General features: G+C 31.7%; 1 protein-coding gene across 1 annotated transcript in view; it reads right to left on the minus strand.

The window, feature by feature from the left end:
• Positions 1 to 26,150, minus strand: part of LOC145292193 (cilia- and flagella-associated protein 65-like) — a 2,765,874-nt gene that overhangs the window by 2,109,129 nt on the left and 630,595 nt on the right. The window lies entirely within an intron of this gene.

The raw sequence follows: 26,150 nt of genomic DNA on the forward strand, positions 1-26,150 counted from the left end.
TTGTTTTTGTTGTTGAGCATCCTTTCATATGATTCAGATGATTATCTTTAGCATTCGTTTCCCTGATATTTTCTAGTTGGAATTCTTTTTAGAACGATATCAGGTATATATGGGAGGGACCACATGAAGGTTGCTAATATTCCTAAATGAAGGTGTTTGTGTGGAACGAACGGGATTCGAACTTGAAACATCCAGGTTATCAGTCCGTGTAGTTAACCATTTAGCCACCCTGATTCTGTTGGTGGCATTTTTGTAGGAGTGAACACGTGCTAACATCTCTGTGTGAAACTGATTAGATTCAAACTTGACACACTCAGGTCGTCAGTCTCTAATCATTATCCATGAACCACCATAAAGATATGTAATTAATCTTTGTGCTTCATCATTTTATTCAAAAAAATATTCGTTGAAGACAACATGCCACAGTGCCACATGCACAGTATCTTTTGTTTTTTAAATTGTGACAAACAATTATTGGTTGGTTGTTTTTGTTTTATGACATATCAACCCTTTTCAGGTTATTTAATGCCGAATTCAGTGATTTTAAAGAAGAGTTTTTTAATAGAATACATTTGTTTTTCAAGTCGATTTCTATTTAACTCATAGTAGGGACCCTAAAAGGTACTACCATTCCAGGTCAGAGTGGACCTGGGAGAAATTATTAATGCATAGTTCAGTAATGTATGTGCGCACATATATTTCAATTAATTATTTAATATAACAGCTTCTTTTTTTCTATTTTTAGTGCAAAAGTCTTTATACAATCTAGTAGCAGGGCTACCCGGCGTTGCCTGGTGCCATAAAAGTAAACAAAATAAAGTGTTTATTTTAAACTGAAGGAATAGAGTAATATGGTAAATATTATCCTAAGAATGCATTCAATTGTATGCAGACGGATCGTACTGAAATAATGTTATTATTTAGAAACCACATACACAAACATATGTAGATACTCATACTTCTCATGAAGATGTTTTGTAACTAATCTGTACTTTTACCTAACAATTTATTAAACAACTCATGCCATAAGAATTGAATTTAATCAGAAAATCCTATCTAAAAAAAATATCATGGTCCGTCTTCTGCATAAGTTCCCATAACATATGTACATGTAATACAATGCACTTTGCCACCTCTAGCCACATTGAAGAACCGTGATATGGCGAAGCAGCTGCCTGTTGATAAAACATACACACACACACACACACACACACACACACACACACACACACACACAGAGTATTTCTGTAGTACGAACCATACTATTTCTTTTAAATAGAGTTTACAAGTTAAAGTCAATTATATAGGGTCTTTTGTTTTTTAAATTGTTAGGTAAAAGTACAAAATAGTTAAAGCCTCCCTCCACATGTTAAGAATGTGTGTGTGTGTGAGAGAGAGAGAGAGAGAGAGAGAGAGAGAGAGAGAGAGAGAGAGAGATATTGGAAATACGTGTTTTTTTTTCAAGTTCAAAGGTTACTGGGAGTGAAGACCCCATAGAAGTGAAGAGAACAGCAATCTGACAGCTAGAAAGTCATTATTAGAGCGAGTTGTATATCATACGCACACAAACACTACAAAAGTGACGTGATTTATATAATTATCCATCGTTATTTAATTTATTGTCATTATAAAAGTAAATATTCGAGAAATTGTGTGTGTGTGTATGTGTGTTAGAGAAAGGGGGAAAGAGAGATATTGGATATATGTTTCTTTTTAAAGTTCAAAGGTTACTGGAGAGTGGACCCCATAGAATTGAAGGGAACAGAAGTCCAACAACTAGAAAGCCAGTATTAGAGAAGTTGCATTGTATGCTCACATGCGTGCACACACACAAGCAAACAAAACAAAATTGTTGACAAAAAAGGAAAAATCAATAGGAAAGGGCTGCAGTGGCTGTAAAAACAGAATATTTTGAAATTTGCGAAAGACAGTATGTAAACGTGAGTAAAAATACAAATACAGGAAACGGAAGTGTGTTCAATGGTTAAAAACTCAATCGCAAAGGCTGTGTTAGTATTTTGTTGTTGTTTTTAACTTTGTAAAAGAAAGCAAGTAATCTAGTTATTGAAGGTTCATTTAATGATATTCTCTCTTGTATTTTTAGATTTTACATGACTGCAATGACCTATGCATTAAATGAACTTGATGCCAGGTGAAATAATGTCTCTTTAATGACGCCATATTTTAATGTTAGTAACCGTTCATTTATAAAGTGAAGAACTGGATTCCAAAATATGAAAATAATCAGAGCTCAGCCAATCAGAATTGATGGACTTTGGCGAGAGAGGCTTTATTATTTATGAATCGGAAATTGGAAAGATTATGTTAGATCTATGTATGTATCAGCCAGTTATGGTCGGTGCAATCACACAATCTATGTAACATGTAAAATTCCTCCTGGTGGCTACTGATAGCAGTGGTAGGACTAAATATTTAGAGAGAAAAATAAAACTCCTTCCTCTAATGAGGTTATGCTTGTGATAGTGTTGCTTGTAGGATGTAATGCAATATTTTATTATGACTGCATGTGTCTGAAATGGTGTTCAAAAAATACATCAGATAATGGCTAATAGCCTAGCTGTATTGAATTTGTATGTGGCATCTGTTGCTGCAAACCTACAATATTTTTGTCGAGACGAAAATTCCTGTGGCTACTTTATTAATATAGAGAGAGATGAATAGTAAAGAATAATTTTGCCAATTTATTTTAATTAATCATATTTTACTGTGGGTCGTCTGTCTGCAATTTTTGGCAACTTCACTTTTTAAATTTAATACATTGTTTCAAATCTAATTATTGTCAGTTGTTCATATACAAATATTTGCTATTTCATATTATTTGGATTCATCAGACTACTGTTCTCATCTTGAGTGTGATTTTCACAACATTTCGGTCGATGCAACCTCCGACCTTCTTCAGGTGTATTTAGTCGAACTCAGGAATGTTCTGTTGAACTTGGGAATTTGGACAAAATTTCAAACGGAACCCTTTATTTACTTCGTGGAGTTAGTATGCTCTTGTTCCATGACTGAATAGTGATCCTAACTAATTCGCAATTGTATTTTTTCCGGTCGTCCACACTGAGAACTGAACCTTCAACCTTCAGTAGAAGGTCACTTTTACAATTGATTTTCCAAGTACTCTAACCACTGCGCCACGGGTCCTTGCAGACAGTTTTAATACGATTTTGTGAGCCTTAAACTTATTTTTTTCTCTTGTAGTAAATATCACTATTTATTAATAATTATTATTGCTATATATATTAATGTACATACAGTATTGTTTACTTATTACTGTATATTATCTGCTATTTATAATTAATAGTTCCCATATCTAAGTCTACTTAGTAATTGTCTTCCAGCAAATGTACTGCTTCTTAGAGTCGTCTTACTCTCCGCCACTCTTCTCTGTCTATAATTTTTACTTTGTCCCATAATAGTAGATGATTTCCCTTTTCCTTCCATATATGGTCAGCCATAGCCGATTTTTCAATCTCTCTATGTATTATGGCTTTTCAACCATACTTTTAGTGTCGAACATGTCTCACCTTTATATAGTTTTCAACATTTACATGGAATCTCATATACACAGTTTTTCTGTAGGAGGTTTGACTTGCACAAGCTTTTTCCCAAGAGTTGAATCGCATCTGAATACTTTTCTGATGTCATATGCATTGCATATTCTTTTTTTAAAAAGTTTTTTCAACATACTTTTCATGTATGGTATAGAAACTGTAATGAGTTTCCGAGTGGTGTCCTTTGTCTGGTCCAGATTACCTGAAGCTGATGTCATACTCTCTTGATAGTTGTTTCGGTGGAGGGTTTTTCTTAAACTGTTCATCACCTCTTGATATTCATTTCTGCCGATATATATCAGATCCCATCATGAAGTATCTAGTTTCTACAGAGAAGGTCAACATCTCCATTTTATTGTCAATTGTGATGCAAGTGCGATCTTTCAGTGAGGCATCAGAAGTCAGCTTGTCCTGTATCACTGTCAGAGTCTTATCAGTGGGTACTTTCATGAAGAGACTCACTGCATCTAGACTCACCATCTGGTTGGATTGAATGAGAGTTGTCGATTATTTTCACAAAGCTGAATTTTTGACATACGATGGAGATTTGCCTGTGATTGGGGTGATTATATCTACCAGAAATCGGTTCAATAAATGGCATGCAGAGCCTCGAGTGCTGACAATGGACCTTAATAGAAGACCATCCTTATGAATCTTAGGAAGACCATATAGGTGTTGTACTAGCTGTCTGTATTTTGCAAGTATTAGGTCATTGTTTTTATTGAGGATCTCTGACAACTTCTTTTCTGTTTTCAAAGTCGGATTCCTCTTCACTTTACAGTAGCCACCAGATTCTATCAGATCTGTTAATTTTTTGGAATATTCTGCTCTATCCATTAACACTGTATTATTATGAATTTGTCACTGCGCAGTGACTTGATGGGCAATAATTCTTCCTTTGAGAGGTTCGGTTCTGGAGGATTTGAATTCTCGAGTGCTTGTCTCACTTTCCACCTTAGTTAATCTACTTGTGTCTTGGATTTTATTCTGGGGTAGTTAACACCCGTTTATCTATGATAGTATGAATTCGTGTGGCACTATGTAAGATAGACATTTCTGCCGCCAAGCAAAGAGAACATGCATAGTTTAACCGCTCGCAGTGAACACCAGGACTCTTTACAGTACCATCCTCTCCTCCACCCATCAGGTCCATCAAAGGTTTTTGAAAATTTACCTTCGTGTAATTTCTTGCACATTCCATCCTCTTTTTCTTGTAGATATCAATTAATAGAGGGCGAACCTCTGGCTTTCCACATTTAGCAACCATCTTCAGGATATGGCATCGAGTATATTTTAGCACATCAGGAACGCCAGTGTTTTTAAAAAAGTTTTTTTGCTAGTTTCAATCAAGTTATGCTGAACTTGTGTCTTAATCCTACTCATGACTCAATGCAACACAGACGCTTTTTTATTAATTTTCCCTTTGTCAGAATGTTCATTGCAAAGTTCAGGGTTAGTAACAAATTTTTTAATTGTATGATGATCCCGGTCTAATTCTTTGGTTATTTCTAAGGTAGATATCTTATTTTGAATCCTTTGGACAATTTTAGATTTCTCAGCTTGACTCAAAGCACCTTTGCCTCTCTTCTTGTGTATAAAGTTTGCATGCTTACTATTGTGCAGGTTAGCTTAGAATTTTAGATCTGCGCATGTGTTAGTGTTGTCATATAACATGCCATATAACATGCTAATTTTTATTAAAAACTATCGGAGTTAGAACAAAAATATCGATTTGCATATAATTCTGGCACACACAGTATATATATATATATGTGTATAGAGTTTTGTATTTTGATATGCATTCATGTTTACTTATTTGAAAAATATCCGTACAAACAATTCTTATCTTTTATGTAAAAATAAATGAAAAAGCATTGAATGACTGGCCAAATAATTCTGCATATAATGATGAATCAAAAAGCTATCAGTTAAACGCAATTGTCAGCTGAATTATAGCCGGATAACTTCATTGTATTATGTTTGATCTCTGAAAATAATGGAAAAACATTAGCAAGAAAGAATGTTATGCTGACAACTAAAAACAATGTATCTTGTCAAATAAATGCCTTTGTTTCACTATGTGTGCGCTTGTCATATACACATACACGTATACATAAAATATTTTTATATATGTCTATATAAATATATATTGAAATATCAACCAGTATATACCTTCTCCATAAAAAGTGAATCGAATTTGTTTTGTTTTTCCTTGCATGCACTTTAATCTGTTCAGGTGAACTTGAAATTACATTTTACAATACAATGTTTACGTAGGTTTCTTTTATTAGATACTAGCAGGCCGTACAGCGTTGCCTGGTCTTAAAATATGTATAAATATTATGTTTAAAATAATGCAGAAGTTTTATTTATTATAAATAGAAATACCGTAGGTATTAAACGTAATGTGAAATTCCTTTAAAAAAATGAAGTAAAAAAAAAAACCCCCAAAAACATAGAAATAACTGAGATACGGGCATGTGAGTTATATGTTTTTTCTAAACAGTTCACCTCTGGTAAGTAAAAAAAATACTAGAGCTAAGATCAAGACCAAAACCTAAATAGTTAAGTAGGATAACTATTTGACCAGTTTGACACGATCTTTAAAAAGTGTTTTCAAACCTACTCATTCTTAACATAAGTAATATAGCACGTGAACGATGCATGCATGTGCATTCATGAAATAGTTGACCAACAGATAAAAATCTGATCCCCCTCACGTACCAATTTTTCAATTTTAACTCCTTTACAGCCTTTTTTCCAGATGAAAACCAATTAAAAAGTTTTCCACATGTCCTTTATGCCAAACTTCAAGTCTGTAGATCAAAAATTCGTAGAGTATATAGGTTGAGATGTGTCCCCACATACGTTCTAACTTTTATAAATAAATAGATTAGAGATAATAAAAAACATCAATTACAGAAAATTTCAACTCATAGTTTAGTTCAGAAATCTTGTCTCAAATTTTCTAACCGTTATAGAAACATATTTTAATGGAATTTTTAAAATAAAAATGTTAGTCCTTTTTCTTTCCCATTCAGAAGTGATATATTTAAATGGACCCTTATCAATCGGTTACAAAATATAGAATCTGGTGATTATTTATGATTATTTTGAAATGTGAAAGTCTTGCACCACACTTGATCAATTACCAAGTATAGTAATCCAGTAGCTCCTAATTTGCTAATTTTTGTCATTTATATACGAGTCAAGTATTGCTTCTGTATGTCTCAGTTCAGTTTCGGAAGACAAGGGATATCCCCTTGTAAGGGCAGCTGAGCGTGTAATTGTGAGACAAGGGTTTTGCAATCTCCAACCACACCTCTCCTGAATCGGTACTGTTCGAGTCCAGTAGCAAGGAAAAGTCTACGACGTCTGGAAATAATGCAGAGATAAGCGGTGAGCTCACACACACACACACACACACATGATAAAAACTCCTTAATAACTCCTAAAACCTCGACAACGTTTTGCCTGTTTAATGCAGGCTTTTTCAAGAGTAAAAATGTAAAATGCTCACTTTTACTCTTGAAAAAGCCTGCACTAAATGAGCGAAACGTCACAGAGGTTTTAGGTCATTCCACCTCCGTTTTTATCATATCGCTGGATTTCATTATCCGATTTTAATCATATATATATATATATATATATATATATATCACATTTAAATCTAGATAAGATGCCTGCACGATTTTACCGTAAAGAATCATTGGATTCAATGTCGCAGCTAATAAATGTTTAAATACAGTAGTTATCTGATAGCTAAATGGTTTGGTCTTGATTCTAGCTGATGGCGCTCAAGTTATATTTCTTTTTACAACTTGAAATCACCATTAGATATTGGGCACAATATAATAAACAATAGAGAATTGGCTCTATGATAATAAATACGAAATCTGCATAAACTTTATTACATTATCTTGTCAATAAGACTGAAGATTATTACAAGGAGTGAAAGAGAAATAGGAGGGGACCTCTTTAGGCCATAGTATTTTAAAGCTAAATCCTTTTCATCAGAAGAGGAGGAAAAAAATCAACATTATATAAAAGTATGGCCAAAATAGATAACACCGATTTTAAATACATTTTAGATTAGATATGGAAAAAATAGGGGGGATACAATGAAAGGAGAGGGAGGTGAGAGCATTAGAAAATTTTCCAAAACAAGAGGGGTACTAAGAAGGACGAGAGTTGATAGAAAAAATATTTAATAAGAGAACAAATGTAGGGGATAGCTAAGGAAAAATAAGGAATGAAAATAGTGAATAAAAAATAGAAAAATAAAAGAACAGGGAATAAAAATAAAATAAGAAAAAAATAAATAAGAAAAAATAAAAACATCAAAAATAAATCGAAAATAAAAAATCACTTCCTAAAAAAAAAAAAAAAAAAAAAAGAATAAGCATACAAGCTCCGATTATACCAACTCAGTTACTGGATGCTTAATCTAAAGGAAAAGAAGAAAAAAGGGGTACTCTAACAAGTGAATAGCATTTAGTAATTCAATTCAATGAAACGCGCAATATTGCTGAAGGAGGTCTGTTCTTTCAATAAGTTATCCGAGTAAAAGTTGTAGATGTAAATTTGTTCTGGAATCTTGATTAAAATCTGCAATTAATTTGAAAAAAAAAAAAATTACGAGTATGTAGAACAGTTGCGGGTTATTGGTGAAGGAGGTGTTTAAGGGAAGACGGTGTTTCTATGTTCTGCTCACATATAAAATATGCTGAATCATGCCAACAATCTCTTGAAAGTGAAGCAATAATCCAGAGGAAATATCGCTCAAGGTAGATAGTCGGTTGAGATATTAAGTAGTATATTTCTAATATAAAATGTATTGAAAATTGGTGTTACTTGTTTTGCCCATATTTTTATATAATGCTTATTTTCCCCCTCTTCTGATAAGAAGCACTTAGCTTTGAAATTCCATGGCCTAAAGAGGTTCCCTTACCATTTCTCTTTGACTCATTGTAATCATCTTCAAACCTTATTGACATGATAATATAATAAACTTCTTATGTAACTTTAATCCTTATATCTTTATCTTTTCATATATATAAAATATATATGTTGCCCAATCGTACAATACACTTAAACATGATATTGTAATTCATGTATTATTATAGAATCAATCCTCTATTGATTATTATATATAACGAGGAATACTTTGCCTAGTGGACTAATTCGCCCCCCCCAAATTTTTTAAAAATAATAATAATAATAATAATAATAATAAAATAAAATAATAATGATAATGTTCATCAAATTCCGTATGTGTTTGAGTTTGATTACAATATCATGTTAGCCGATATTTAAGCTTGACGATTAATGCCCTGGAAAAATCACTTCTGACTAATGTTTAGTTTTAAAATATGCAAACGAAGAAATGATTTGCAGCGATTTTTAATGGTGCCTGAACTGATATTGTTTTTGTCCTGTGGCAAGGAGAAATACAAAATGACTGAAAATAATGCCGGGATAAGCAAATAAAAACTGATGTTATTTTGGATTTTAATCATGGTAGGTTTATTCCACAACATAGTCTTGAAAGTTTCTTAATACCTAATCCATAACAGGAGAGAGCGAAAGTGATGAACTAGCCCTGGCAGAATCTGATCCCCGCTTTCTGTACCTGATTATATATATATATATATATATATATATATATATATATATATATATGAATGTTTGAGGATTCATAGAAACAAAATGCAGTTTAAATTTCTAGGGATACTAAATTCGACAGATTATAGACTTAGCACTCACATAAATCGACTCATCGCTGAAAAATTCACAATTAGAAAAAGGAGATTACACATTATAATAGTGAACAATATAAAATAAACCTTAACTTAGATTTAAAAATAGTGAACGAGAATCATCAGTTGTTTATAATGTTGCTGTTTTGGAGATTTAAAACAGTACATCTGTTTCTCCAGTACAAAAAGATCTCCTCCAATAATAAAATGTAGACATAATTCAATTACTATTTCATTAGTCAATAAATATAATAAAATGATAATATGATATATAAGAAGTGAGGGATGAAAGTTTAAAGTTGAATAGAAAACTTTATTAATTTATCAGATTTTTTAAGGAAGACAGAAAAAAAGAACCTGTTTAAGTTATGGCATTTTTAAGGTAAATGCTTCTCATCAGAAGAGGAGAAATAGTAAGAATTGTAAATCTAGAGAAAACGGGATTAAAGACATCAACTTCGAAATGAGAAAGGATATATGTACACAGCAGTATACTTTCTCCTTCCTGCTTCTGTATACATATATTCTTTCTAATTTCGAAGCTGGTGTCGTTAAACCAGGTTTTCTTTAGATTTATAATCCTAGCTCTTTCTCTTATTCTGATGAGAAGCATTTTGTTTGAAAATATCATACCCTAAACAGTTTTTTTTTCTTTTCTGTACCCTTATAGATCTGATGAATTAGTAATTTTTTTTTAATTCAAATTCGAAATCATCACTTCTCATATTAATTGACTCGCTTAACCGTCTAAAGCTTTTACCATTTTGATGGATTTGTTTGCTAAAAGATTATTTGCATATTTATTAATGTCGTTTATTACATGTCTCTATCTATCTAGTCTAGTCTAGTATTATATAAAAGGAACATTGCCTGTGTGCGTGAGTTTGTTCCTTATGGACTAGAAAAGACCGATTTTTATGAAATTTCGCATGAAGGTATTTTATGTGCCTAGTAGTGTTCTTAGATAGTTTTTTTTATTGATATGTCTTCAATAAGTATTGATAATCAATAATCAAATAATCTGATGTAAGAAAGAGCAGGTAGTTTTAACTAAAGTTAGTGGCTTACACAGCATAATATCACAAGTGAATTTGAGAAGTTTTATTACCACACAAGCCGAAAGGCCCAACATATAAAATCAACAGTAAGTTCTTTGAGATAACAGGGATGCATTCAAAATATATGTATCTGTTTAAAGCAGACTTGCACCATGATACTTAATTGTTTCAGTTTAAACTTAAATTCAATCCATTATCATCGAGCAAGCAGTAAAGTCAGGCATATAAAATCAATGTTGGGTTCTTTGATATGACAGGGGTGAGTTTGAAATGAATGTTTCTGTTTAGAGCACAATTGAAGCATGATACTTGACTTTTGCATTTTAAACTTTAATTCAAGCCATTAAGTTATAAAATCAACAGTAGGTTTTCTACAATTCAATGTAGACCATAATGCATTGTGGATTAACTTACTGCGTAGAGGTTTGTGAAGCTTCCTCCTGGTGCACCGCGATGTGTCCCCAACCAGAGCAGGCAATCAATCAATTTGATTAAAAAATGGGCGATTTCACTGATTTTGAAAGTAATAAAAATATGGGAGTGTGAAACATTTGTTCATCACTATTCAATGCCAGGTAACGTCAGGTCTCCCTGCTACTATATATATATAAAAAGCACTTTGTGTGTGTGCGCGCACGCTTGTGTGTGTGTGTGTGTGTGAATGACTTTGTTCATTCCCTATGGACTCCGAAACAGCTGGATCGGATTTTTTAAAAGATTTCGCACAAATGTACTTTATATGTCTGCGAGTGTTCTTAGATAAGTATTGGAAACCAATAATCAATAAAATCTGATTAAACAAGGAAGAGTCTTATTTTAAACAAACTTAACACCTTTATAACGCCTAACATTACAAGTGCATTTGAGAAGTTTTATCACTTCACTTGCAAAAGGATTCAGTATATAAAATTAATAGTAGGTTCTTTGATAAGACAGGGGCACGTTCGAAATTAATGTTCCTGTTTTGAACATGATTGAACCATGATACTTGAATGTTAAGGTTTAATTCAAACTATTATATAAAGCTAATTTTATAAAATCATCAGTATGTTCTCTACAGTGCAATGTAGACTACAACGTATTGTGCACTAAGTCACTGCAAGGAGACATGTGAAGCTTCCTTCCACGGCCAAATAGGTCGATTTGGTTGAAAAATAGTCAATTTCACCAATTTCAATAAAGTATGGTGTGGAACATTTGTTAATCCTCATTCAAACCCGGGCAACGTCGAGTATCCCTGTTAGTATATATTTTAATCGATAAATAACAATAAATATAAAAGTAATATTAAAATATTCAATTTCTGAATTTTTGAGATGAGGATTGGTTATTCATATTATTTAGATTCATTGAACTACTGTTCTCATTTTGAGTGTCATTTTCACAATGTTTCAGTCGATGTAACCTCCGACCTTCATCAGGTGTATCTTGCCGAACTCTGGAATGTTTCTGTCGAACTCGGGAATTTGGACGGAATTCCAGAGTTCAATAGAAACATTTCCGAGTTCGACAAGACACACCTTAAGAAGGTCAGAGGTTACATCGACTAAGACGTTGTGAAAATCACACTCCAGATGAGAACAGTAGTCTGATGAATTCAAATAATATGATTAAAATATTAATCTTAAAAACTATTCTGTGTTACATTATCTAGCATATATATGTATACTTAAAGAACTATTTGTATACATATTTTTGGTTGCAAATATAGATTGCAACGAATATATTGAACAAGACTTTCTTTTATTCATATTTATCAGAAGTCAGCAGTTCAAGATATATATGAATTACGTCAGTGATTTCTGTTTTTACAACAAACTCGATTCACTTGATGCAACCAAAAAAATTTATGCGTTTTCTTACAACGCATATGGCTGGTAATTACTTGCACCTTCTCAAATGTTCAGCATATTCTTCCAGTAGAAGAATACTATTTTTCTTGTTTGTTTTCGGCAGTTTTCTAACAGAACAGAAAGTAAAGTTGACCCAGCAAGAAAGGTTCAACATTGAACACGTAAGAAAGCAGAAATAACGATCGCTTCCATTTCTTTGTTTTTTCGTTTTTACTGCTTCATTTTCCAGCAGTTCAAAGCGTAGCAACACGACATCAGCTTCAAACATATAATGCACCATTTATGTTCCGCTGTTGACTCTAAATGGCCGAACCGACATTTTATATGACTCTCCATGGCAACCCCAACATGTGATCTCACATTCGAACTTGGCAAACAGATTCTTTGCTTGAAAAGTTTCAAAGACATTAATGATACAGCAATAATTGCACTGCAGATTTTGCGACTTATAATACTGCTGACAGATAACAAGAAAAATTAGAGTAGATATATTTTTATAGTGCTCAACATTTTCTAGAATAAAGTCTCCTTTACCAAATACAGAACTGTAAAATTAACCTTTTTTTTATTAATATTAAATTTAATATTTTTCAAAATATATTTTTCAAGCATTTATTGCAGAAAAAAATAGAAATTATATTTGTGAGTGTGAAAAAAAATCGAAGAGTATGACAAAAAAAAAAAAAAAATCGAACCTGGTGGTTCGAAAAAAAATATATAAAGAGAGAGAGATAACGAAAAAAAGGGTTCATTACAACTAGATGATCACACAATGCGAAAAAGAAAAAGAAAAAACAAAGGAAAAAAATGCAAAACGAAATAAAACAATCATTAAGAAGGAAAAAAGAGAAGTACTCACACATACGCAGTATTAAAGAAAAAAAATGAACACACATACACACAATAGAAAAAAGTATACAAGAAAATTAGAAAAAAGGCTGATATGCCGCAAATAGAAAACATACGTAATGAATGGAAATTTTTTTTTTTTCACCATGCATTTCATTCATTTAAAGATTGTTTAAATATACACACACATGCAGAAAGTTTAAGCAGAAAAAATAAAGAGATTGTTATGTTCAGATATACTACACGAGACGAAAAAATTTGTGTTGACAATTGTTGAATTCGGTTAATAAATTGTTTTGAAAATATGAACTCACACGAACACAGAGAGAAAAAAAAGTAAGTCAGTATGTCATTCATAAAAATTTGTATCAAAAATATCTTGCTGGGAATGTTTACATATGTCAATCAAAAAATTTCAAAAGTATTGTGTACTTAAGACCGTGTTTCGTTCGAAAACAAAAATACGCTAGGGTCAAAAAGAAGATGCAGAAATGTGAAATACTTGAACTTTCCAGCTTTTAATGTGGTTAATTGTTTGTCTTTGAAAAAGGGACAATTTATTGTTTTTGTGTTAACGGACTTTGCGTTACAGAAAAGAAAAGAAATTTTTTTTCTTTCTTTTCTTGAGAAAATTTACAACTGTTTGTGAAAATCATAGTTTAAATGTATAATGTAAGATATTTTTTTTTTTTTTGAAAATGTTTTTATATTGTAAAATGTCTTAAATGTATGTAAATGTTATGTTTTTTTGCGACAGAAATTCAAAGTTATTATACGGTATATACATTAGAATTGAAATGATCTAGGAGAAAATAAGATTAATTAAGACGAATGGTTGGCTTAGAAATCAGTTAGAATTTTAGAGAAGGGACAAAATAAATTACGTAAACGGGTATTTAGAGAGTTTTCAGATGTGATAAGCCGAAAGAAAGAAATTTTTTTTTTTGACAATTGGTTTTTGTTCTTTTTATGATGCCCATAACATTTTTCCCAAGAAGAGTAAGTTGGTAGGGAGATGATAAGCACTAGAGCTCTGGTGAGAGAAAAGAAAAATCACAAAAATCGGGCCATTAGATAGAATTTAGTGCGCAAATAGGTATTGTGGTGCAAAAGGTGTTAGTTAAGGCTGATATTTTCTAGATCTTCATCAAGTTCCAAGGGTCCAAGCAAGGAAATCCGAGTGAATCAGTGGATAGAAGGTATATCTTAAACTTTGGAAGCCAACCACAAAGATAAATGAGCTTTAAGAATGTCCCAAAAAGATAAGTTAGTTACAAAACGAAAACAAAGCTCTAATTAATGGAACAACCATGCGGAAGAAAGGATCAAGGACACATTTGGACGAAGAGTCGTCGATTTTGTAAAGAGGTAAAATGAGACCTCAGTTTACGGCATAAGGATGGCTGGATGAAGCAGCTGACGTGAGTTATAGGACGTACTACCCTACACCCCAAAGGAATATACCAGGGAGATCAGATAGAGAGTCTGGTCTAAAAAATAAAATTATGAAGTCAGTTGAAAAAAGGCTGACTAGGAGAAAAAAGTTTCGTTTTTGTTTTATGGTGTCTGAGCTTTCTTAGCCAAGTGGTTATATATAGAGAAAAAAAATGTACTAAAATTTAAAAATGCGTGCATTTTTTTTTTGAAAAATGAGAGGAAGGGATGTTACCTGATAAAGGGTTGGCCCCTTTTTATGTAAGTAAAAAAATAGGGAATTAGTTAAATGTAAATATGAAATAGGATAGTAAAGGATTCGAACTTGCGAAGCTAGATTTGGAATTGAAAATTCCAATCATAAGTTAAAATAAATACAAAATGTTATTGAAATAAAGAATTGCAATTGTTTAGCTTACATATCTGTATATGGAAAAGGAATGTAATAATGAAATTTGTTCTGTTAAGGAATTTAATCGTCAATTGAAATTGTAAACATATTTTGTAAAAATGTTATTTGAAAAATAGGTTACTGAACTCGGGGTCATGTCAAGTTTGGCAACGTGATGCATGTCATGCAACGTGCTTTATGAGCACATGTTTAACCATGCGATGACGTGACGAGTTCTCAATATAGGAAAGAGTTCGAAGTTAGTTAGAGAGAGTTAGATCGGTCTGAGCAGAGAGGTTGAGACCGATTCTCGGCACCCTCTGGAAGCGAGGAGGGTTTTAGAAATAACCATGTAAAGAAACTTTGAATTCCTCACGCGAAATCATGGACCGGTCATGAAATAAAGGAATCATCTTTGTGTATCTGCGTCTTCTGTGTTCATCATTGCAACGAGAAAGGTAACGTGTTTATATTATATGCACAATTGTCAAAACATAAATGTCAAACGTACTATCTCTCAGTCTATCTATCAAGATATTCATAAATCTCCTCTCGTTGAATTGGTTCTCTTGTAGTAACATGTACCTGTCTATTATATATATATACCGAACTGTCTCTCTCTCTTTATATGTACTCTGTCTCTATATCTCACCAATGTCTCCATCTCTTACAACATAAACATGCCTAAGACTCTAATCTCTCACTAAGACTCTCTTAAGATGAACAACAACAATACAGAATAAACGTCATCTTAATAGCACCCAGTATATAACATTATATATATATATATATATATATATATATATATATATGCACTCCCATATTTTTTTTTGCGTAATGATATTCATATTAAACCCCCCTTTTTTTTAAAAAAGAAAATACAACTTTCTTATATATTAATCCTGGAAGTGCATTCATCTGCAAAAGATCTAGCTAATTAGCATATTCATCTAAGCATCCATCTTAATTATTAGTTTTTTTCGGTTTTCTGATGGAATGATCATCTTTAGTTAACTATTACGTATAATTATATTCATGCAGAAATTCTACATGGATTTATACTTGCATAATATTTGCATAAAAATGTTATAGTAAACACAAACCTCTTTCTATATATTTATGTATGCATATATATATTTGTTTAAAAAATATTGCCTACCAAACTCCTCAGTCAGTTTTTGGTCTACAGACATGATACGATGTGAAAGTTTATATTTTGGTTTTAGCCAGGGAAAATCTGTGCAAAAGTGTGAAAATTAGAAAAATGGAATTTGCCAGGTGAAGGCAGAACAACGGCATTACGAATATGTACGCATAACATAATAGCTATTGACTCATGTTTTAATTTTTAGTCTTGCAGCAAACATGTCTTTATAGCTCAGGCATTAACGTCAAAGGAAAAAGTAAACCGTAAGCTAAACGTTTAGGTTTTGATTCTCAGTGTCATAAGTCATTTAAAAAAAATGTTTTTTTAATCATTACTAAATAGTGGGTGCAATATAATAAATACGAAATCTGCATTAATCAAAATATCATATTTAAGCATAGTTTACGACTGGGTAATTCCGGCAGCCTGCTAGTGTGTGTGTATATATATATATATATATATATATATATATATATATATGCTAATAGATCACCACTTACCAAGGCCACTCGAGGATGTAGGTTGGTGAGATGAAACAGTACCAGCAAAGGATTAAAATCTATGATTAATTCACAAATAATTTGACATACTTGTTGACATTGAGCTTAAAAACAATCATGTAGTTTGTAGAGAAACATTTCCATGGTAACGTTTTCCACAAGTGAAAAGTTCTTAGAAAGAAACTGTTTATGGAAGTTCTGCTTGATTTTAGGTACGTAGAGTAAAAAAAGGAGAGTTATTTGCAGTGTTGGTGACAAGACAAGTTCTTGCTAAGAAGGTTTTACAGAGGAGAACTCGAGCTTAAAGCTCAGTTGAGCATGTCTATGCCATGAAAATACCGATAGAAAAAGACTAGCAGCATCTCTTCTCTTACTCTACATTCGAATGTCGTCTTATCTACATTTTAGATAAAATCTGTGTCTGTGTGAGAAAGAAAAGTCTATCCAGCGGTTGATAAATATAGATTTTATGGAAATTGCTCCAGATAAGGCATTAAGCCACCTGATTTAAGGAGCTAAAATTATTACTTCAAGGTCAAAATGAGTCAATGATAAGTGTTTGATACATAAATTCTGACCGAGAAAACATCATTCCTTCCCCCTTTGTCAGAAATATCGCACATGGAATGTGAGGGCTAACGGACAAAATAAAGAAAGCAACAGTTACGAAGTTGGTAAAGTAAACCCAAGGTTCAGTTCCTATTCTCTTTAAAGATATCTGTTTACTTAAAAATATTGATGACTTCGAGTTATAGTCATTGAATTCAGCATTAAATAACGAGAAAATTGTTAAGCCATAAAACAAATAGTGAATGTGATGCAGTAATTGCATCTAGTTTCATATACTTGCTTTCTTATATTTTGATAGCGGTTTGAAAAAAAATGAAACTATGCTTAAAAGAGTATTTAATATTAACCAACTAGCATCAATGAGGAGGGGAGGCAAATATCTTTAGTAAAGTTGTACAAACTTTTGTAAATGATTGTACAAAGTAATAACCACCTATCATTCTATCTCGTATATTTAGTTTTTTTCTGGAACTCAAATCAAATACACATTACAATTATGGAACCATTTTATTCAAACGAAAACAATAAATATAAGAAAACTGAACGACTTGATGTTTTTAAATTTATAAAATGTGAATTTCTCATGAGTGATGTTGATAATATTGATTCCTCACATGAAACGCTTATCTTGTTTAATTCAACTCTTTTTAATTAAGATATCAACATTTTCATAATCCCATGAAATGATCTTCCTATCAGCGAAATTCAAAATTTGAAATAATTGCTGATATATTTGTCATTATCTGTCGACATCAGCAGACAAATTTAAAAAAAAATTATTTTCATTAAATACCTGGTAGGTGATGGTGGTTTAGTCGATAATGAGACATACTGACGACCTGTTTGTTCCAAGTTCGAATTCATTTCATTCCACAAAAATCACTTTCACCTAGAATGTTGGCAACCGTATACCCTCCTGTAAGTTTCTGATGTCTTTCAAGAAAGAATTCTGACTAGAAATTATCAAGAGAACCAATACCAACAATAGAATCTTTAGCTTCATACGATATGATGATTAAATATTTGTCTTTTTTTGTGTAAAAACGATCTTTCTCTCAAATGGTTTATGAGAATTCTTATTTACACTGTATATATCTATTGAATTATTTCAAAACCAGGGAGAAAAACAGCGACGAACAGCGAAGATAACAACAAAAAATGAAGAACAATTAGTTTCGACTTTTCAGATAAAACAAAGTAAAATAAAATGTAGGATCAAATAAACAAAAACAAAGTAAAAATTACTAATAGAAATTCATCAACTTATAAAGTTGCATAAAAATTCTTATTTATAAACAAATATAATAAAACTATTTAAGTTGAGTCTCAGTAATAATAGTAACATTTATTTCCATTGAGAAAATTAATTTCATTCATTAAAATTACAAAACAGATAATGTCTGTCTGCCCTACTTTTTTCAATGATCAATAAAATATTTTACTCCTGCAGCGTTGTTAATATATTTTCATAAATATCGTGAGAAAAGCTTATTTTCTTACAGTTAATATTGAAAAATCTCATCTTAATATATAAGATAAGATCTAATTTCTATAACTATAAGATAATTACCTTTTCTCAAGTCAATTCTATTTGCTCGTAACTGGGATATATGGCACAATCACGTTGACACACCAGTGCTCGTCAGATCACCGAAGTTAAGCAATGATGAGCCGGCCCAGTACCAGATGGGTTACCATTTGGGAAGGCTAGATGCTGTATGTACCGCACCAAATCATAAAAAATCTTCAGGTTGTTATCTGGAGGCACTCAAATTCGCTGGGAGAGATGCACCCCTAGTCTTAGTTAAGACATGCATCTAGGGGAAGGTAACTTTGATGACGTTGGCAGCAGGATGTTGGATGGCCACAGAGGTGAATGAATCTCTAGCAGATCAACGATTCTATGGTATTAAGAGTTATGTTATTCAACTGACGCTCTGTAGATGATCTAAGGACAACGGATAAGTGCAAATAGTCAAGTCAGATGCACCAGGGAAGGAAATGGCAACCCATCCCATGTATTCTGCCAAGTTCAAAGCATGTGATGTCTTCAGAGGAATAGGACCAACAATGAACCGAAGGCTATAGAGAACACTAACCATGATTTCATCTACAGCATAAACATGCCATGATACAAGATAGATAGGGATCAGTTAGGTGTCAAGGACACCAGAAAATAATCGATTGATTTGTGCGCACTGTAAACAAACGTATCATAAACTAGAGTTATTTTGTTTTCCAATACAATGTCGACTTTTAATATAAGGAAAGATTTGTTTTGTTGTTAAAGTGGGCATACTAAATATTTATTTTCAAGGTGCATTTTTTGTTTTATTTTTACAAACTGTTTTAATAAACAAACGAATCATTGTCCTTATTTGTCACAACTGAAGATTTTATTTTTTTAGAGTTGTGTACGATTTAAGCGTCCTAAATTATTGGCTTATTATTGGCTTTTGTTTATAGTTTGCACAGCTCAACCAGAAGAAACTAGTGTAAACCAAAAGTTATCTCTTAGTTTTTATTATTTTCAGGGTCCGTGAACCTAATTGATCCCATAACTGAAAGTAGAAACTTTAAGCAGCAGCTAAAAGAATCAGCTTTTAAGATCAAATTTAGAGACAAGATTAAATTAAACTGATAAACTGACATAACCAGTTAAAGATGTAATGTCTGCATCAAAAAACGTTCAAATGATTGCATTAACTGACGCCAGTATAGAAAATAAATGTAAGATCCTCTACGAGGCTAAAATTCAAATTCATCCAAGGAAGGATTCTAAATGTAATAATAATCAAGATGAAAAACAAAAATAAATAAGAGATTTTGCTGTTCAAACAAATCACAGATTTAAACTGAAGGAGACAAAGCAATAAACTAAATACATGAAATCCGACAAAGAGTTGAAGAGAATATGGAACATGAAAGCTACCATAATACGAATAATTGTATGAACATCAGGAACAGTTATGAAAAACTTGAGAGAAAAAAAAGACTAACAGAAATTGGAATTAAATCTTATTTAATAATTAATATGGATTTTTGATCCCTTAATACTAGGGTAATCCATTTTGATCAGCAAATGACAAAGACAAGGGAGCTGTCGTTGAAATCGCAGCAAATTTTATCATTTATTCAAGTTCTCAGTTAAAGTACAATATCTGGTAAATCAGTACAAACATAGGAAGCACTTTGCATCGATGAGATTTCTGCATTTGTATCCAACAACCTCCTTCTCTTTATTAATTACAATTTATTATGCAAGGTTAGCTTTTGCCTATCAAGACCACTGCACCAAGAAATGCTCGTCTCACTGAAATCGAGTGTCTCAAAACAGTCTTGAAAAATATGTATTCAAAAATTTTATAATGACATATGTTAGCACTATTTTATTAATTCAAGTATTTCAGATTCTATGGCTTATTGTGTTTGCTAAAATTTAATTTTATAGCATCTTGACTTTCAGACAAGTATTGTTGAATAGCACAGAGTGTTTGTGCTTAATGAGCTTTTTTTGTAATTTTTTGAATTGTCGTTCTTATTTCTCGGTCGAATTCGTGCAAGAAAGTTCCATAGTTCTCTTCGTCCATCTGTTTTTCCTTTTGGTTGTTTTTTGCAAGTACTTTCAACTGAGTTTCATCAGTTGAAAGTACTTGAAAACACTTTCAGTTCAACGATTTTCTTCTTTTTTTTTTCTAATTTACGTATTATTTTTTTTTTTCAGTATTATCGATTGTTTGTATGTAGGATGCATATGTTACATGTAACACATGGATCCTTCATACAAGCATTCGATAATACTACAAAAAATATATCAATTGGAAAAAAATCTAAAAGAAAGTTGTTTTTCAACAACATATGTTTAAATAAGTGAATACTTTCGCCCTTTTTATGTTGACATAATCCAATTATTTCACACGGAATTTTCTTTTTCGTAATTGGTATATAGCAGTGAGAAAAAACTTTCATGAATATAGAAACAAGCAATTTGGATATACTTTCATTGTAATTATTTCTCCTATTTCTTGAGCTCAGATAAAATTGGACATTTTAACAATAGAGTATTTTAAGTATCTTATAAATGCTATATCAATCATTTTACCAAGTGTGATCTGGTCATTTTATTATTCCCACCACAACCATAAGCATTTTCGTTGCCAAGCCAATATTACTACTCCTACTTCTATAACGGCTGTTTGAAATTGCAATGCAAACGTTATAATGTGAAACATCACTTGCTGCTAATTTGAATTTTGATATTAAAAATATATTGCGTTTCTGTTTTGAAGACTAAAAGTTAAATTGAACAAAAGTGCTTCAAAACGGTTGGGAATACAAATGTCATTTGAATAGATAGAAAAAATAGACAGGTTAAAATGGACATCAATTTAAATGGTCAGGAATTGAAAATAAGAATTTCAAGTGTTAAGTTCACAAAACCAATTATTCTGTGGAGATCTGTTTAGCAAGACAAGAACATAAAAGTTCCAAAGGAAGGTGGAGAATCCCCATGTTTACTTGTAGTTGATTGCTTGAACAAAAAGATAAATATCGAAGATGAAAATATACGTTTTCGATGATTCTATAACAATGAAAAGTTATCTGGGGTTAACGGTAACCAGAAAATAGTTTCACATCAATAAGAGTTTAAAGGTTGGGTGTCAAAATTTTATAACAAATAAATACAACGGCAAATTATGTTTATTCCTATAATACAGCTTCACTCTAAAGATACAAAGAATATGTTTATTAAAATAAACATGGTTTGTTCATATGAGAGAATTTGTCATACAGTTGCAAGGATTATAGTTTGTTTTAAAAACGCATATATTTTATACTAGCGGGCAGGGCGGCTTTATCCGATCGTAAAATACGCTTAAATATATTTTAATTTGTCCAGATTTCGTATACATTTTTATTGAGTCGTGATTTCAAAAGTAAAATAAATATATATATATTTGGGTGCCATCAGCTAGAATCGAAAATGAAAGCAAAACTATAGCATTCAAAGCTAGTGACGTTACCACTGTACCAATGTGACACGCATATGAATTGATTAAAAATAAAGATGAATGTACAAAATGTATAAAGATTGTTTTCAATTTTGACCCCTTTTTAACCCTTCAAAAACTATTTTAAGCGGTTAAAACCCATAAAAGAACGGTCCATAAAAATTCCAATCATTTGAGGCCCCTAGTGACTTTTAGTCTCAGGAGAGATAGAGTTTGAAAATATGGAGACACTGTTGGGATTTTCCCAACTATATGTGGCAACAAAATATGACGTCGACAAGAAAAAAGGAACACAGCACAAATGAAAATTTTTATAATAACTTCTATTGAGAGGGAAGAAGTAATTTTTCCTTGCAAAAAAACAGTCACGTTTTGCAAAACTTATCTGAAGGATTCGTCCTATTAACAATGTTTGTTTCCTGTGGAGTTTGGCCGGGTTGAGAAAAAAAGGAAAGCCTCGAGTTTTTTGGTGCTGCAGTTGCTATCGAAAATCCTCACATGTGCCTGATGTTGAATAATGGAAATAGCAGACAGACATGTGTCTTCTTCGAGGCCCGAAAGTAAAAGAGGTAGAGAGTTTGAAAAAAAAAAAAAATTTTTTTAAATCGCTCTCGTGATGTTGATGAGGATCTTAAAGGGAAGCCTGTGATTGGTTATTTTTCATCCAATCACAGGGCACCCCATTAATGACTAATTAATAATTCTAATAACAGACAGACAAAGTGAGTTTTAGATTTATTAGGTTGCGCCATGTGTAATAACAAATTTGGTAACTAGACAATCAATGGTGAGAACTGTCACAGCGATCAAATGTCAAAAGAGATTTAATTAATAGTTGTCTTCATAGAGTAAAATGTGTTTCAATTGATGTATTTTTACATAAGAAAATAGTTTTCTCATGATTTTATGAATTAAAAAGTTGAAATAAAAATGGCAGGATTAATTTTAATTCACAACAAATGAAGATATTTCTAGATTAAATCTATGTAATACAAAAATTGATTAAACAGACATGATAGAATTTATTAACTTGATAAATATTGTTGAGAAAATGATGTGGTAAATCCTAACTATCATATCAGTGTAGTGACCTTTCCATTGTCACTAACGAAAACAAGAACAAAAAGAGGAGTTAGAAAAGGTAAAATATATTGAAACAAAAAAACATCATATACAAAGAGAAATTGTCGTAGTAAGTATAAATTTTGTGCTGCCAATATGGTGGACAACGAAAGTACATTGACCACACCGAGAGTCGTAACTCTCAGTTAATTTATACAGTTTAGAAGAGTCCATCTTTACCGCATGGAATCATTGACGAATCCAATAAAGAAAATAAGTATGAATAAAAGAAATAGAAATTAGCCAATTTGTCTGCTTGTTTAAATAACCAGAAAAACTAAAACACTATTATATGCACAAACTAAATTAACAAACCCTTATAATTTATCTTCTGACCAAACACAAATAATAATTTAACTACTCTTTTGAACTGGGAAGTTTAATTGCATGTTTTGTTATATAAATTGATTTTGGAATAATAAACGAACTTTCATTTATAATTAACAAAATATAGTTTCCAGCCCAATTATCATGAAGACAAAAACGATTACGTTAATTCTTTTAACTGACAACATCTGCTTATTTCCTCAGTTATAAAAGTAAAACAAAAAAGGATGCAGTGATTATTACTTAGAAGATGTTACATGCAGGAAGAAAAAAATGTTATCATTTACAGGTTAGTTCAGTGCACAACTGAATATCAAAGATTATCAAAAGTTAATGCAATAACTGCATTTTTAATTAGCAAGAGCTGAAAGGACATATTTGATAGAAATATTTTGCTTCACCCAAAAACTAGAATACATGTGTGGAAAAAAAAATGGCTAAATGAAGTGTGATGGGTTACGATTTACAAAATTTTGGTCGATATAACTTCACACCTTCTTTAGGCACATCTTTCCAGATTTGGGAATCTTTTAGTTGAATTATGAAATCTGTATGTCAAACTCCAGAACTATTACAGAATTCCGAACTGATTCCTTTATTTCATCTACGAGAACAGATTATTTTAATTCCATCTGCCATAACTAGATAGCAGTATTAATGTGTGTTATTTTTAGTTATTACCGTCTGTAGTAAGGATTGAACCTTTGTTGCAATATTTTTGGCATAATATTGGATAAAATCACAAAGATTCAAACGATTTTTTAAAGCCAGCAATAAAAAAAATTAATCAGCTCCCAGAACCGCTGTATGAAATATACTGAATTTCTCTGAATTTTTCAGTCATAGCTTTTTGTTCTGGCATGAGAAGGAAACTATGCTCTGCTGATTCAGACTGGATTAATACTATCATTCTTTAAAACCTGGAATTCTTTACAATTCAAAGCTTCTTGGACTGGATTGATGCTGTCAATTTTACTTGGGACAACTACTTTCAATATTTGATAATTTTCTTTTCTTTACGATAATTATTTCTTTTGCCATCACTTTTTGGATCATTTTTCTAACACAAGAATGGCTTTCCACTCAACCTCAAATAGACAGTTTTAGTTATTTTTGTCACGTTTATTCGCCCCATAGAAATATTGCCGTTGAAGCATAATGGGATACTGTGATAGGATCTAGATTTATACGGAATTAAGTTGGATGGAGAGTTAGCAGCAAAATGTTTATTTACATTCGATTTAAATTTCTCAATTATGTACTGTTTGAGCAAAATGGGAGCAGGAAAAGAATTCCAAAGAAACTATCAGTTCTACTGTGAAGTGATAGGATTTAGTAGCTTATCAGGCTGGCCAAGGATATTTTCATTGAGGGGGGATAAAAGTTCAATAAATTCTCCAATGCACATTTCATAGACATACTTATAAAACAAGTGCCACAAAGTAATTTCACGGCGATGAAGCTTGGGAGACAGTGCGCGATCTATGAAGTTGAAAAAGAAGAAGTGGTTGGTGCACCAGCTCAAATACAACAATGGCACTCGATGCACGGGTGAACGGTCGCTTTGTAGATATATATTATACTGGCCAGTGTAAGAATTAAATATGTGACTACAACTGCATAATTATTGCATAAAATAAACCAATGAATTTTAAGAATATTTATAGTCTTTATATTCTGCTTTAGGATCCCCAATATTAAACAAAATAAATTGTTATGACTTGAACATCTGACTATGGTTCACATATATTTAAGATCAAAACATGTTGAAATCATTTGAAGCTGCATGTTGAAATGCGAATGCTTAAGCGATTTACTTCTCAACTAAGTCACCCGACACAGATTTCTATTATTGTACCTAAAGGAATAAACATATTATGTATATTTTATCACTGTGTATTGTTTTCCACTCGATGATACAAATTTTATGATTTCATACAAAATTTACGTTTATAATTTAATCAACTGATGATCAATTTCAAAACCCATTTCTACATTTAGAAGTTATAAAATATAACATTTCATTTTATTTGAAACAAATAGAAGAGCTAAAAAAACAATGTTTTTCCGTTGAATAATAAACCAAAAAAGATGAAGAAAGAAAGAATAGCAAACAAATGAGAAGATGGATTCGAAACAGTTCATTGTAGGTGAATTAAAATAAATGTTTAATCATTTTCTATGAAACATGATGTTTGATCATGGTTATTTCGCAGAGAAGTTTTGTTTTATGAGATTTAGTTGAGTGCTGGTCATATATAACTATTGTAAATGATTTTTAAAAACATACTTGGTTGAATCAGAGCAAACAAAAAAGTTCGGAGACATTTTTGGTTTTCGATTTTATTTTTGTAGGTCAGAAAATAAATAAAATGAGAACCAAAAAGGAGGCTACAACAGACCAAAGGATAATAGATGAAAAGGGAAAGATTGAACCTGAAAAAAAAGATAAAAGGAAAACGAGTAGATTTTTGAACCTTGAAATTAAATGGAATTCGACAAACAAGATAAGAATGGATTACATTAGTGGAAATGTGAACAAATGTTTGTGGA

Source organism: Euprymna scolopes, chromosome 13 (genome assembly GCF_053919585.1).
Source record: "Euprymna scolopes isolate OS-2025 chromosome 13, ASM5391958v1, whole genome shotgun sequence".
Lineage (NCBI taxonomy): Eukaryota > Metazoa > Mollusca > Cephalopoda > Sepiida > Sepiolidae > Euprymna > Euprymna scolopes.